General features: G+C 40.9%; 1 long non-coding RNA gene across 1 annotated transcript; it reads right to left on the bottom strand.

Annotated features, from left to right (window-relative positions):
• Window positions 1-377: 377 nt before the first annotated feature.
• On the bottom strand, window positions 378-11,093 carry LOC114021184. Its single transcript, XR_003565839.3, has 3 exons — window positions 9,503-11,093; window positions 7,884-7,934; window positions 378-2,586 (listed from the first exon to the last, which is right to left on the bottom strand). It is a non-coding gene; the product is annotated as an uncharacterized LOC114021184 (long non-coding RNA).
• Between the last annotated feature and the right edge of the window lie 2,870 nt (window positions 11,094-13,963).

Raw genomic sequence — 13,963 nt, 5'->3', positions numbered from 1 at the left:
ACTTGAGCTAAAGAACCAAAAGCTCTCTAGCACTGAGGAGTAACAGACTTTCGTCCTCTGTGGACTGAGTATAGGGGGGGGACAAACAACACACCATGACCAGTGGCTACATAATAATCTTCTTTTCATTCCTTCAGGTATAATGGAAACATGATTGCGTACCGTTTTATTTCTTCTAACAACTGCTTTTGAAAGAAGTCAGAACCCTTCTTCCTCCTTTTCAGATAAAGACTCTTGCCTGTGTCATGATGTTTACTTTCTAATATTACTGCTTTTACTACCATCTTTCAAATTTCCAGTTACTGGATTATCACATGGGTCACTCCATGAATCACAGAAGCTCAGAGTCCAACACTTATTCAGGCAAACACAGGGATCAGTCAAAAATATCTTTATTGTAACTTGTAGGGTACATGGTTGTTCTGTTTAAACGTATTTAACCTAATACATTAGCCAGATAAGCTAGGATAGATTTTGTATAATATATTTATTGGCCTATTTTAAATGCAGTAAGTAAAATACTTTTAGATCTAGGTAATGTCAAACATACATAATCCAAGAGAAAAGAAAGGGAAGGGAAGAACAGGTACTTGTAACTTATGTCATGTGCAGATTCTAGTTGCATGCTACTAGGTAGTAAAATACTTTACTTTGTCCTTTCAGGATTAGAGCCTGATGCTGAAAATATTCCTGTACTCAAGTAACTTTAGTCATGCAAGTAGTCCTACTGAGTTCAGTTTGACTATAGATGTAAATAAAGTAACTCAGATGTGTAAGAGTTTGCAGAGAGTCAGGCCATTTCATGGGAAATATTCCACAGAATATATTTTTCCACTGTTGCTAATGTATTTTTGAACTTAAGTTTTTGTTATCCAGTTTCAAACTCTTTTTCTTCCCCTTCTCCCATCAACTGGGATTGGGTTATTGTGGAAGCATCCACCATCATCATCTGTCCCAGCTGGCACTAAGTTTCAATTACATTGTTTTAAAGGGCTAATTTTTTCAGAGAATCATGTCACTTGCTTAGAGATGAAAACGAATGGGGTTAAACATTAGAGACCAGAATCCCAGTACTGGTTATTACTATGAAAATAATTTCTTCAGACCCATAAATGTGCATTGTGATTTTTAAAGAGTAAGTCAACCTCCTTGCCCCAAACAGATCACAGTCCAAGATACATGTATTACATTTAATTGTATTAGACACATTCATTCAACAAACTACAAAACAATGACAAAACTGAAATTAACATATGTGCCAATGAACCAGAATATTCAAACAGCTGATTTATATTTCTGACCTCTGAGATTAATGACATTTGGCACCTGCCTATCTCTGTTGAAAGCCAATTCTGTAGTTCCTGAGCATGGAGATAGAGAGCCTATATTACAATGAGAATATTAAACACCAAGCAGAAATGTAAATGTAAGAAATGATGGAACCCATCTAATGTCTGAACTGGGGACCACAGTACTTATAGTTAACTGCAAACAAGCCCTGCCAGTCAGGTTTGAGTGCACTTTCTGTTGTCCTTATTTTTCAATCCCTTGGTATCATTCTATTTCACCCTTTCAAAATGTGCTTTTGTTTATGTGCCATGAAACACTAAATTCAAGAGTGCTTCAGAAAGGACAGGGTTAAATAATTAATGTTAAGGGGTTTTCTGAATATTGCTCATCAACCAAATAATGCCATTCTCCTAGAGATAAGGCATCTGCATTTTGGAACTTGATCCAAAGCCCAGTGAAGTCAGTGAAAAGCTTCCCACTGGCTTTGTATCAGGCCCTTAATGAATACTTCAAATTGACCTGTTTGCCCCTGTGTTGTGGTTCTCAGCTCCTGCTCAAAAGGGGGAGCTCTCTCTCACGTGGGAGAAATTCAGCTCTCTGGAAAGGGCCAGCAGAAATTCTAAACACACCCATGTAAGACTTAAAGTGTTGCCTTGGTGGGCTTCATCCAGGTCCTCTGCATAGAGGCAAATTTTCAGCACCCAGACATCTGTCTAAAATTGTGATCCGTTTGCAGATCTAAAATAAATCATTTCCAGAAACGTGGATTTAGGGAAAAAAACTGAATGACGACACGGAAAAACAAACAGTCCCTCCCCAGCACAGGTTTTTGTGCCACAATGATGTCACACAGAGTGGTAGTGTGGAAGGCTTTCTAGCCGGATCTGTTCGCTCTACCACTTGTTGGGAGAGATCCACTAATGGAATGGAGGGCTGACGTGTAACTGTGGAAATCTTGAAGACCAATGACAGTCCACTTCACAGAAAGGCTTTAGCACCCCAGCTGGAGAGTTTTAACCGTATGCAAAGGAGAGGTGAGAACGCTATGAATGGATGAACATTAGTGACTGAAAAGCAAATACACTCCTGATTCCCCCACAGAGGGCCCCAAACAAAGTAAAAGCATTATGAGATGTGGCAGCAGCCAGACTGCCATGGACCACAGGCCTTCTATGCGCTGCTGAAGCTGTTCACTTTAACTTTGAGGAAGCGGTCCTGTTTTCCGAGGCAGCATGGGTTTTTTTTTAAAGGGATTACATGGTCTGCAGTGGTGTCTCTTTAGTTGGCCAGCCATGTCTGTAAAACACAGATGGAAAGGAGAGAGAGAAGGGAGGCAATGTTTAACTACAAGCATACAGAAATGTGTACATTTTTAGCAACAGAACACATTGAAGCCTTTACCTTGTCCCAGAAAATTCAGTCTTTGGATACCAACCTGCTTCATTAGAATGATTGACACAAGAGTCTGATCCACAGTCTGCTGAAGTCAGCTGATCCAAAGCCCATTGACTTGAACAGGCTTTGGATCAGGCCCTGACAGCCTACTATTAAGAACATCAGTGATCTGAAAATATCCCGTTACTTTATATACACTAGACGCCAAAAGAAGGATTGGATATTTTAGGGGATTGATAATAGAATGCAAAGTCTTTCACCATTTGGCTGATGGAAGTGACTAATTCCCAATGGACAGATGTCCCATCATAGAAACTGCCATTGTATTTGTCACTGTTGTTGGCCGTCTCCGCAGAAAGGCAAAGGACTGGATGGGCATAGGGACAAAACTACCCTCTCACTCTAACCCATGACTCACAGCAAATGAACTGGTGCATGCTGGCTTACCCCCACCTCGCACTCTAGCCCACTTAGAATGAACTATCTGGTGGACAATATTGCATGTTCTGTACTTTCCATCATTTTTATTGCCTCAGTTTTGGTATTAGAACTATATTTAGGCAATCAGGATCTTTGTTAAAATTTAATCTGAAACTGGTTGCTTATTTTCCCCCTAAAGTCATACTTACTATTTGGATCCCCAGATCTGGTTGCCCGACGTTTCAGGCTATGTCTACACTAAGGCCATTGCAGACATAATCCCAGAGTAACTGTATAGATACAATGTACACTGCAATAGAAGAAGATTTTCTGCTAGGATAGAAACAGTATTATCTCCCTGAATGACATTAGCTATGCTGACAGGCGCACTCTTATGTCGGCATAGCTGTGTCTACGCTGGAGTTTTTGCTGGCATAGCTATGTCAGTCCAGGATGTGGTTTATTTCACACCTCTAACTGACATAGCTATGCTGGTAGTTTTAAGCATAGACCAAACCTCAGATGAGTATGTCTTGAGCTGGGGAAAAAGCAACAGGAGTCAATGAATGCTTAAGGAACAACTACCTTGTTTGTGTTCAAAATGTCTTTAAAAGTTTTTAAAAATCATTCGTACTTAAAGAGAAAGCAGCAGGTAAGCCTATGACACAAGATCTACCATTACCCCAGTATTCAATATCAACACAAAAGAGATGGGCCTGGGCTGGGAAGTTCAGATCCGGAATCATATATGAATGCTGGTCTGACCAATTTTGACAAGACTGAGCACTAAAGTTTGTCTCTAGATCAGGATCAGAGTGGGTTCAGATCTGGTGGTTTTGTATAGGTGAACCTATAATTAAGAGGCACACTTTGAGCACTGGAGAAAGGGGAGCTACTGATAATTATTTATTAATTATTTGTACAACAGCAGCAGCATCAGGCGGCCCATTGTGCTGGGAATTGAGCAAACCCATACTCTGAAGAGATTACAATCTGACTATGTGGCAAAAGACAACAGAAAGAGACAGACAGACAGACAGACAGAGTGGGGAACATGAGGGAACAGTGAGAGTTAAACAATGCAAGAAGCAGAGGTCACAGCACACCAGCTGTCAGTCTAACCATCAATGAGTTTTTGTAGGCATCATGGCAGAGGAGGAATTTAAGGACAATGTGGTGACTTTGTAGATTTTTATGAGGAGCTCTTTCCATGGACCTCTTTTTCCCAGCAGAGCCCTCTCCAGTGATCCATGAAACCTATGGGTATTTGCACATGGAAGAATTTGTAAAGGGGCACACTGAAAAGGCCCTCACCTGAGGGACATTCTACTCCATTAGCACCTCCAAAAACCAATCAGAAAAAGCAAATGACTGTTTTACAAATGGAGTTTGAAATACTTGTCAGATCTTCACACCCTAGAAGATTTCTCAGTCATATTAACAAAGACTGGAGATTTCAGTTCAGTGCTCTGGAGAGAGAGTAGATTCAACCAGAATAAAGCATCCATTCCCGCCTATCCCAACCAGCAGCAAACAATGAACTCTTCCTCTCTTTGACCTACATCGAAAAGGAGAGTAACAATGCCAAGTGTGTTCAGGCTTGCCTACGAACGCACTGGCAATGCTGCAGGGCGTAACTGCATCAGTATCCAGAAAAATCCTCTGGCTCTATTCCACACGATAATTAAACCATACTTCTGAGAGAATCACATCTTCACGCTATGCAGATAAGATGGAATTGGCACCATCCCCAGTTTGCCAAGTCAATAAAAACAATCATATTCCTCTGGTCACAGGAATGATCCTGTCAGGTGCTTAGTGTTCTTGGCTTGCATTGTACAATCTAGTGTACACAACCTCTCATTGGATCAAGCTCATGCCACTAGGTGAAATAAGCCTTCCATTTGAAAGTATCAGTCACATTCACTGATTAAAAGAAAACTCCAGAGGAATACAACATATGAGGACTTCTAGCTAGCTCATCTAAATACAAAGAAGAGTAAAAGTACTTAAAGAAAAAAACTAATATAAAAATGAAAATTAGCACACACAGAATGCTACTATAGTAATAAATTGATGATGATAGGACTGAAAGATCAGCCCCTCATAGGAAATTAAGAGAAATCAGATTATTGTAGGTAGGCCAAGTTCTATACTTAAAACAATCAAACAAAAAAGGATTAATTTAACCAAAGTTAAACCTTAACAAAAACCTTTAACAAAAGATTAAGCCTAAATAAACAAATTAACCTTAACAAAAGGTAAATTTAAGAAATTTAAACAAAAGGGTGATTTCAAAATTAATTTGAAAAAAAAATTAAAATTAAAAACTTTATTCTGCAATATTTACTCTAGCCCTTTATATATGTAATGATTTCTAAAGACTACAGAGACTGATCTGCAAAGACCTATGCATGTGCTTCACCTATGTTAACGAGACCACTGACATGCAGAAAAGCAAGCAGGGAGTATTCTCAGGAGCAGGGTCTTATTTTGGGTCAACCACCACGTTCACTAACTAGTGAAATGGAGACAGGTGTTTTGAAAAGCAGCTTTGAAACTGTATTTCTTCTTTAGGAAATATTTCTTTAGCTGCCAAACGTATCGTTAACTAGAACTAGGAAAATACATCAATACACGCTTTGCGTGTTCGCATTTTGTGAACATCCCAACAAGTGAGCTGACTGGCAAGAATGGGCAGGTAATACAGGAGATTTTAAACAAATAAAAGAGAATGCACAAAGTGAATGCTTAGTTGCAGATGTGAATACTTACACTGAGATCCTAACTGTGGCTATGGCTACACCTGGGGGTGTGTACACCCTATGGGGTGTGATTCCCAGCTCAAGTAGTCATAGTTGGGCAAGCTCTCATTGAGCAAGTGCACTAAACATTGCAGTGTCACCACAACAGCATGGCAGTAGGGAGTGGCAGCATGGGCTACCCACCCCATGTATACCCAACACCTGCTATCATGGCTTCTCTACTATTTTTAGCATGCCAGCTCTATGACAGCTAGTGCGTGTGTTTGCACTCAAGCTGGGGATCCCACCCCCAGCTCCAAAAGTAGATGTAGCTTCTGACAATAAACACCAATACCCTCAAAAATACCATAGAGCTATGGTCAAGCTTTTAGAAAATGACTGGTGATTTTGGGTACTCAGCTAGAGACACCTTAAAGTAGCCTGATTCTCTGCGGGTGAGTGGTCAGTATTTTTCATTTTGAAAATCTGATCTGTGCATCTTACTGACCAACACAGCTTAAATTGTGAATACTTCCATGTCTTGCTCATGCTAAACAATGTTCCTTTCCTGTTTCCCCAAGGAACATGTGCTTCCAGTGTGTCACAGCAGGAAATGAATCTTATTAGAAACAGTTCAGCTCCATCTGAATATGAGCACGCTCCTGCCCACACAATTCTTAAACTTTTCTGCTAAGGCTGAGTTGGATATTTGTGAGCTGCAGGGTGTGGGGCAAGCTGAACAGAAACAAAATAAAAGTTGTATTTGATTTACAGAGATGTGCTTTATTTAATCTATAATAAAATATGCCCTGAGAATGCCGTGGACATCTAAGTGGGACCTGAGCAGACAAAGGACAAGAGAAGGACCATGCAAACCACAGAATGACCTAACTGCTATTGTGCGTTCTCTTTTTTTCTTATTCATAAGAAACACCAATGTCAGAAAAATCTTACACCTGCCTTCAAAACAATAGGAACACTTTTTGCATAGCAGGTACTGATAGATGGTCATTACACATTAAAACAGGAGTGAATTAGCCTTCTCTGATTGTTTTATGTGTCCTAAAGTGGTTTCACTTCTACTCACTCTTGTGCTGTGCAAACAGGTATAATAGCCAAATAGCAGTGTGCATCTTAGTGCTCAGATATCAGTGGGTAGGGGGCAATATATGAATCTCAGTGGAATAAAATAACAGTCGTCTTCTCCCCAGCCTGCTCCTTTTTGGGGGGAGGAGGGGGGAAGGGATAGCTCAGTGATTTGAGCACTGGCCTGCTAAACCGAGGATTGTGAGTTCAATCCTTGAGGGGACCATTTAGGGATCTGGGGCAAAAACTGGGGATTGGTCCTGCTTTGAGCAGGGGGTTGGATTAGATGATCTCCTGAGGTCCCTTCCAACTCTGATATTCTATGATTCCTCTCATATATATATTTCCTTTACACACCCACTCTTTTAAAACTTGTTCCCAAGCTCAAGACTCTAACATATTATGACAGGAGTTAGGAGGGAGATGGGGAGAAAAGGCTAAAAGCTTGATAAAGGACCATGTATGGAAGAAAGAAAGGTGAACTACTCATGGTGATATTGTGATGGATCCAAATTCCTGTAGAACACTGAAGGTCTGAGGATAGCTGATTATACTGAGAAGAGCACACGCATCTCATACCAGTAATACTAAAGTTTTCTGTTGTTCCTCTTTCTATTGAACTAATACTAACACTTAAAACTTATCTAGCAATTAGCATCTTCAAGTGGAGGCAGTGTTATCCACTGGATATGGCACAGGACTGAAAATCAGAAGACATGGCTTTTATTCACAGCTCAGCCTCTGATTTATTGCATGATACTGGCAAGTCACTTAACCTCTCTGTGCCACATTTTCCCTGTTTGTACAGCGAGGCTAATATTGCTTACTTGCCTTTGTGAAAGTGCTGTCAGATTTACAGATAAAAAACACTATGGTGCTAGATATTATGATTAATTTATAAATACCAAGTAATTAATCTACCTAAAACTCAGATATTATTATTATTACCTTTGCGAATTTTTGGACTCCGTCTGCAGCAGTGTTTTCGACTGTACCGACCTAAGGGTGAAAAACAACAGGTTGCCAAAGGATATAGAGAATATAATAAACGTGTGTATATCTGAATATAATCTATAGATACTGATGTTATTTCATTTATAGAAAATCTGAGCAAAGATAGCTGGAGCTTTACTGCAAAGCAGAACACATAGTAAAAGGATCATCAAAAGCAATGCTTCAGTGTAGAACTTGATCACCAGCAGGAAACAGGAATGGAGTTTGCTGCTCACCCGTCATTGCTAGTTGATACAATTGGCTAAGTACTGTAAATCACAAAGATTTTCTCTCTCTCTCTCTGAAATGTCAGATGCTGGCAGTCAATACAGTCAATGCATGACAAACTGCTTTAGGCAAGTTTCAGAGCAGCAGCTGTGTTAGTCTGAAAAGGAGTACTTGTGGCACCTTAGAGCCTTTGACTGGGAGTAGACGTGTCATTACACAAAGTAAAACTATTTCTCCATGTTTATTCCTCCCCCCCCATACTGTTCCTCACATGTTCTTGTCAACTGCTGGAAATGGCCCACCATGATTATCACTACAAAAGGTTCCTCCCCTACCCCCCGCTCTCCTGCTGGTAATAGCTCACCTCACCTGATCACTCTCGTTACAGTGTGTATGGTAACACCCATTGTTTCATGTTCTCTGTGTACATAAAATCTCCCCACTGTATTTTCCACTGCATGTATCTGATGAAATGAGCTGTAGCTCACGAAAGCTTATGCTCAGACAAATTTGTTAGTCTCTAAGGTGCCACAAGTCCTCCTTTTCTTTTTGCTTTAGGCAAAGAAATGATAGATTTGCAATGCACATTGGGGAGTAGGGAGAATTGCTTTGACGAGACCTAGCCATTTAAACCTTGGTTTTTCCTTGATCACTAGATCTGAACTGTGCATACTGAGCTCTTGTACAATAAGATTTGTTTTTAATACAGTATGCTTCATTTAAATCCATTACAGAGAGACAGTCACAAGGTGCAAAGTGGATGACCTGGTAGGACAGGAAGTGAATCTGAGGACTGGAGGGTGAGAGAGGAGAGTTTGAGATAGGTGAAGCATCAGCAGGAGATGCCACGTCTACACACAATGTTATAACATTATAACATTTGCTCTTGCAATAAAGTGGTCTTGGGCTAGAGGAGTTCTGTGACCACACTAATTATTGGGGAGGGCTTGCCCACTCTTGTGCACTCCACAGTGTGAACTAATCAGAAAATGTATGATTATAATAGCGTTCACATGAAAGTATTGCCAAATAGGTGTTCTCTTGGAAACACAACAATAGGTTACCTATCTGATGAAAGTTTTAAACTATCATACTAGACACTGTGCAACAGAGAGCAAGACAGATTACCTCTGCACTGCAGAGCTAACAGTATAAAACAAATGGAAAGCTCTGGTGCAAGACCAAATTCTTCAGGTCTAACTCCTTCTCAAGAGTACCAGGTGTTGGTAGTTTTAGAGACTGTGAAATCAGCCTAAAAATAGCAAAATATGTACTTTAAGTTGGAAAATGAAAGACTAGGAAAAAATAAAAGCATCACAGATATGGTTAGTAGGAGGTTACTGTACCTTCTGCGGAGAAAACACTGAGGCACAGGATCAAGACAGACAGCAAGCCAAAGAGCGTGAAGAGCTTCATTCTTCCAGCTCGTCAGGCAGTTTCTTTGAAGGGAGACTGAAGCAATGTTTTTGGTCTGCTTTCAGATATAAACTGGTGCTTTTATAAGGTATACTAAAGGAAGAATGCTGTGTTCATAATGGGTGGAGATTTGGCCTTTGTATTTCCCTTCAGGCTACAGAAAGAACCAGCCCTTCCCAAGCTAAGAAATGACTGGCTGCCAAGAAGTCCCATTTGTATTAGAGATTGGCCCAATGTACAACATTGGGATTCTGGATTTTGAGCACAGAGCATTCAGGGGTGTTTGCATTCAGGGTTTCAGCTTTGGACCCTTCTTTCGTTGGGACTGTACCAGCTTTGTTGAACAACACTGCGTAAGCTTTGATGTATGCTTTGAGAATTGTCTGGGTGAGCTATGGATGAGAGGTATCAAGAGGTGATTGGTACTGAAAAAACTTTAAAAAAAAATCACCCTGGTGTTTACATCAAAATTATTGTCTATAGTGCTGTCAACTTAACAAAATAATAAGACTTCTGATCAAACAGTGTATCTTCGGGTTTATTATTAACTTCTTGATCGTTATCATATCTGCAAATACAGCTGAGATAAAGATATCCATCAAACTCCATACAGAATCAAGGTCCAGAAGGCATGTACTGAGAACGTCTTTTCTAGTTTTAAGTAGGGATGAGCTGTGGAGCTGCATTCAGCTTGAGATCAGGTAGGGATTCGGGTCCTATGGCAGCAAAATCTCAAACATTATCCTTGAAAATTTTATCCTTCAAATGGTAGAAATTTCATGAGACTAGCTCTTCTTGTGAGGTTTCAGCTGCATTAGAATCTGAAGTAGAACATAGACTCCTTCAGGACTTGGATCTGCTTGCAAAGGAAACTAGAGTGGACAGTTCCAATCCAGGGACTCTGATGTCTCTTCCCATACACACAAGTTGAAATTCAAAGGGTTCAGAATCCAGATTCTGGATTTGGCCTATCTCCAGTGTTCAGGTGTAACAGTTTCAAATCTGACTACCTACTTATATGCATTTAGAGCTTGCTACTTGAACGAATGTGGAAACATGTTGATTAGTGTATCTTGATATATCTAGAAAATCTGATGATTTACATTGCTTGATACTGAGATTTGCCAGAGCTGCCATCACCACCAACAAAAATTTAAAAAATAACAGCACTTACTACACATAGCAATGCTATTTTCAAAGTGCATTACAAATATTCATGCCTCAACAATGGGGCAAATTAGACAGCCAAAATTCTACTGGTTCAGCCTGCTGCAAACTCTTCAGTTTGCATCACTGCTAAAGCCTTTCATGATGTAAGTCTTTCTACAGTTCAGTTAATGATGTTGAGAAAGAAGAACCGGACAGCAGAGGCTTGATGCTGCTTAACATTATATTCTCAGCCTGTCCACTGGTAGCACAAGGGTACACATATAAACTTTGATCCTGCACCGCTCTCTTTGGGAGTCTTGCTACCGATTTTAACAATCAGAGGTTCATCCCTATAGTACTTAAATCATTGGATCATGGTGGAACAAGCAAAGTCTGTGGCTTTTTGCAGCTCATCTTTTACTTCATAGTTCACAGTTCTCAGTTCTGGCTCTCTTCTCTAGGAATTCACTTCCTTTCAAAGGATAAACCCAAACCAAAAACCAACCCACTAGCCCCATTAGTCAAATAGGTTTTTTTGTTTTCTTTAAAGTGCATTATAAATGACAAAAGCAATACTATTACATTTAAACCATCAGGCGGTACTGTAGGAGGTACTCTTGATTGGAAATGTCTTCACAGTTGGTTTCAGCTACACCAACAGAAATGTGGAATAACTCCATTGACTTCTGTGAGTTGTTCTGGATTAAAGCTAATCTGAGAGCAGAAGTTAGCTCATATTTTAGAGCACTTCATTAAATCAAGTGGTTTAAGAGTTGAATCTCTTCAATTTAACTTTCCCAAAATAACCCTTTCAATCACATCAGCATATTTATGCTTTATCTGCCTGGTATAATGTAGTTCTGTTGACTTCAATTAATAAAAATTATACATTTTGAAAAATCCCAGCAATAACTTTAAACTTGCTCTGGCTAGCAGAGATTAAAAAGGATATTTTTGTTTGATGTCTCTTGGAAGGCATGCAGATACCATGGTGACCTTATAACAACTGATAGGGAGACTATTTTTAATTGACAGGTTTCAGAGTAACAGCCGTGTTAGTCTGTATTCGCAAAAAGAAAAGGAGGACTTGTGGCAGCTTAGAGACTAACAAATTTATTTGAGCATAAGCTTTCGTAAGCTACAGCTCACTTCATCGGATGCATACTGTGGAAACTGCAGAAGACATTATATACACACAGACCATGAAACAATACCTCCTCCCACCACACTCTCCTGCTGGTAATAGCTTATCTAAAGTGATCACTCTCCTTACAATGTGTATGATAATCAAGTTGGGCCATTTCCAGCACAAATCCAGGTTTTCTCACCCTCCGCCCGCCCCCCCCCCCCCAAACTTACTCTCCTGCTGGTAATAGCCCATCCAAAGTGACCACTCTCTTTACAATGTGTATGATAATCAAGTTGGGCCATTTCCAGCACAAATCCAGGTTTTCTCACCCCCCCCACCCTTTCCAAAAACCACACACACAAACTCACTCTCCTGCTGGTAATAGCTTATCCAAAGTGATATGGGTAAGGACAAAGTCACAAAGCTTAACTATTTTACATTTGGGGACAATGTATACCTTCAAATCAGCGGCACTGCTATGGGTACCCGCATGGCCCCACAGTATGCCAACATTTTTATGGCTGATTTAGAACAACGCTTCCTCAGCTCTCGTCCCCTAACGCCCCTACTCTACTTGCGCTATATTGATGACATCTTCATCATCTGGACCCATGGAAAAGAAGCCCTTGAGGAATTCCACCATGATTTCAACAATTTCCATCCCACCATCAACCTCAGCCTGGTCCAGTCCACGCAAGAGATCCACTTCCTGGACACTACAGTGCTAATAAACAATGGTCACATAAACACCACCCTATACCGGAAACCTACTGACCGCTATTCCTACCTACATGCCTCCAGCTTTCACCCTGACCACACCACACGATCCATCGTCTACAGCCAAGCTCTGCAATACAACCGCATTTGCTCCAACCCCTCAGACAGAGACAAACACCTACAAGATCTCTATCAAGCATTCTTACAACTACAATACCCACCTGCGAAGTGAAGAAACAGATTGACAGAGCCAGAAGAGTTCCCAGAAGTCACCTACTACAGGACAGGCCTAACAAAGAAAATAACAGAACGCCACTAGCCGTCACCTTCAGCCCCCAACTAAAACCCCTCCAACGCATTATTAAGGATCTACAACCTATCCTGAAGGATGACCCAACACTCTCACAAATCTTGGGAGACAGGCCAGTCCTTGCCTACAGACAGCCCCCCAACCTGAAGCAAATACTCACCAGCAACCACATACCACACAACAGAACCACTAACCCAGGAACCTAGCCTTGCAACAAAGAATATTGCCAACTGTGCCCACATATCTATTCAGGGGACACCATCACAGGGCCTAATAACATCAGCCACACTATTAGAGGCTCGTTCACCTGCACATCCACCAATGTGATATATGCCATCATGTGCCAGCAATGCCCCTCTGCCATGTACATTGGTCAAACTGGACAGTCTCTACGTAAAAGAATAAATGGACACAAATCAGATGTCAAGAATTATAACATTCATAAACCAGTCGGAGAACACTTCAATCTCTCTGGTCACGCAATTACAGACATGAAGGTTGCTATCTTACAACAAAAAAACTTGAAATCCAGACTCCAGCGAGAAACTGCTGAACTGGAATTCATTTGCAAATTGGATACTATTAATTTAGGCTTAAATAGAGACTGGGAGTGGCTAAGTCATTATGCAAGGTAGCCTATTTCCCCTTGTTTTCTCCTTGTTTTTTCCTACCTCCCCCCCCCCCCCCCCCCCCCGACGTTCTGGTTAAACTTGGATTTATGCTGGAAATGGCCCACCTTGATTATCATACACATTGTAGGGAGAGTGGTCACTTTGGATGAGCTATTACCAGCAGGAGAGTGAGTTTGTGTGTGGCGGGGCGGAGGGTGAGAAAACCTGGATTTGTGCTGGAAATGGCCCACCTTGATTATCATACACATTGTAGGGAGAGTGGTCACTTTGGATAAACTATTACCAGCAAGAGAGTGAGTTTGTGTGTGTGTGTTTTGCGGGGGGGGGGAGGGGGTGAGAAAACCTGGATTTGTGCTGGAAATGGCCCACCTTGATTTTCATACACATTGTAAGGAGAGTGGTCACTTTGGATGGGCTATTACCAGCAGGAGAGTGAGTTTGTGTGTGTGTGGGG

This window comes from Chelonia mydas, chromosome 7, assembly GCF_015237465.2.
Source record: "Chelonia mydas isolate rCheMyd1 chromosome 7, rCheMyd1.pri.v2, whole genome shotgun sequence".
In the NCBI taxonomy this organism is placed as follows: Eukaryota; Metazoa; Chordata; order Testudines; family Cheloniidae; genus Chelonia; species Chelonia mydas.
This window is presented reverse-complemented; position numbering and strand designations above follow the sequence as displayed.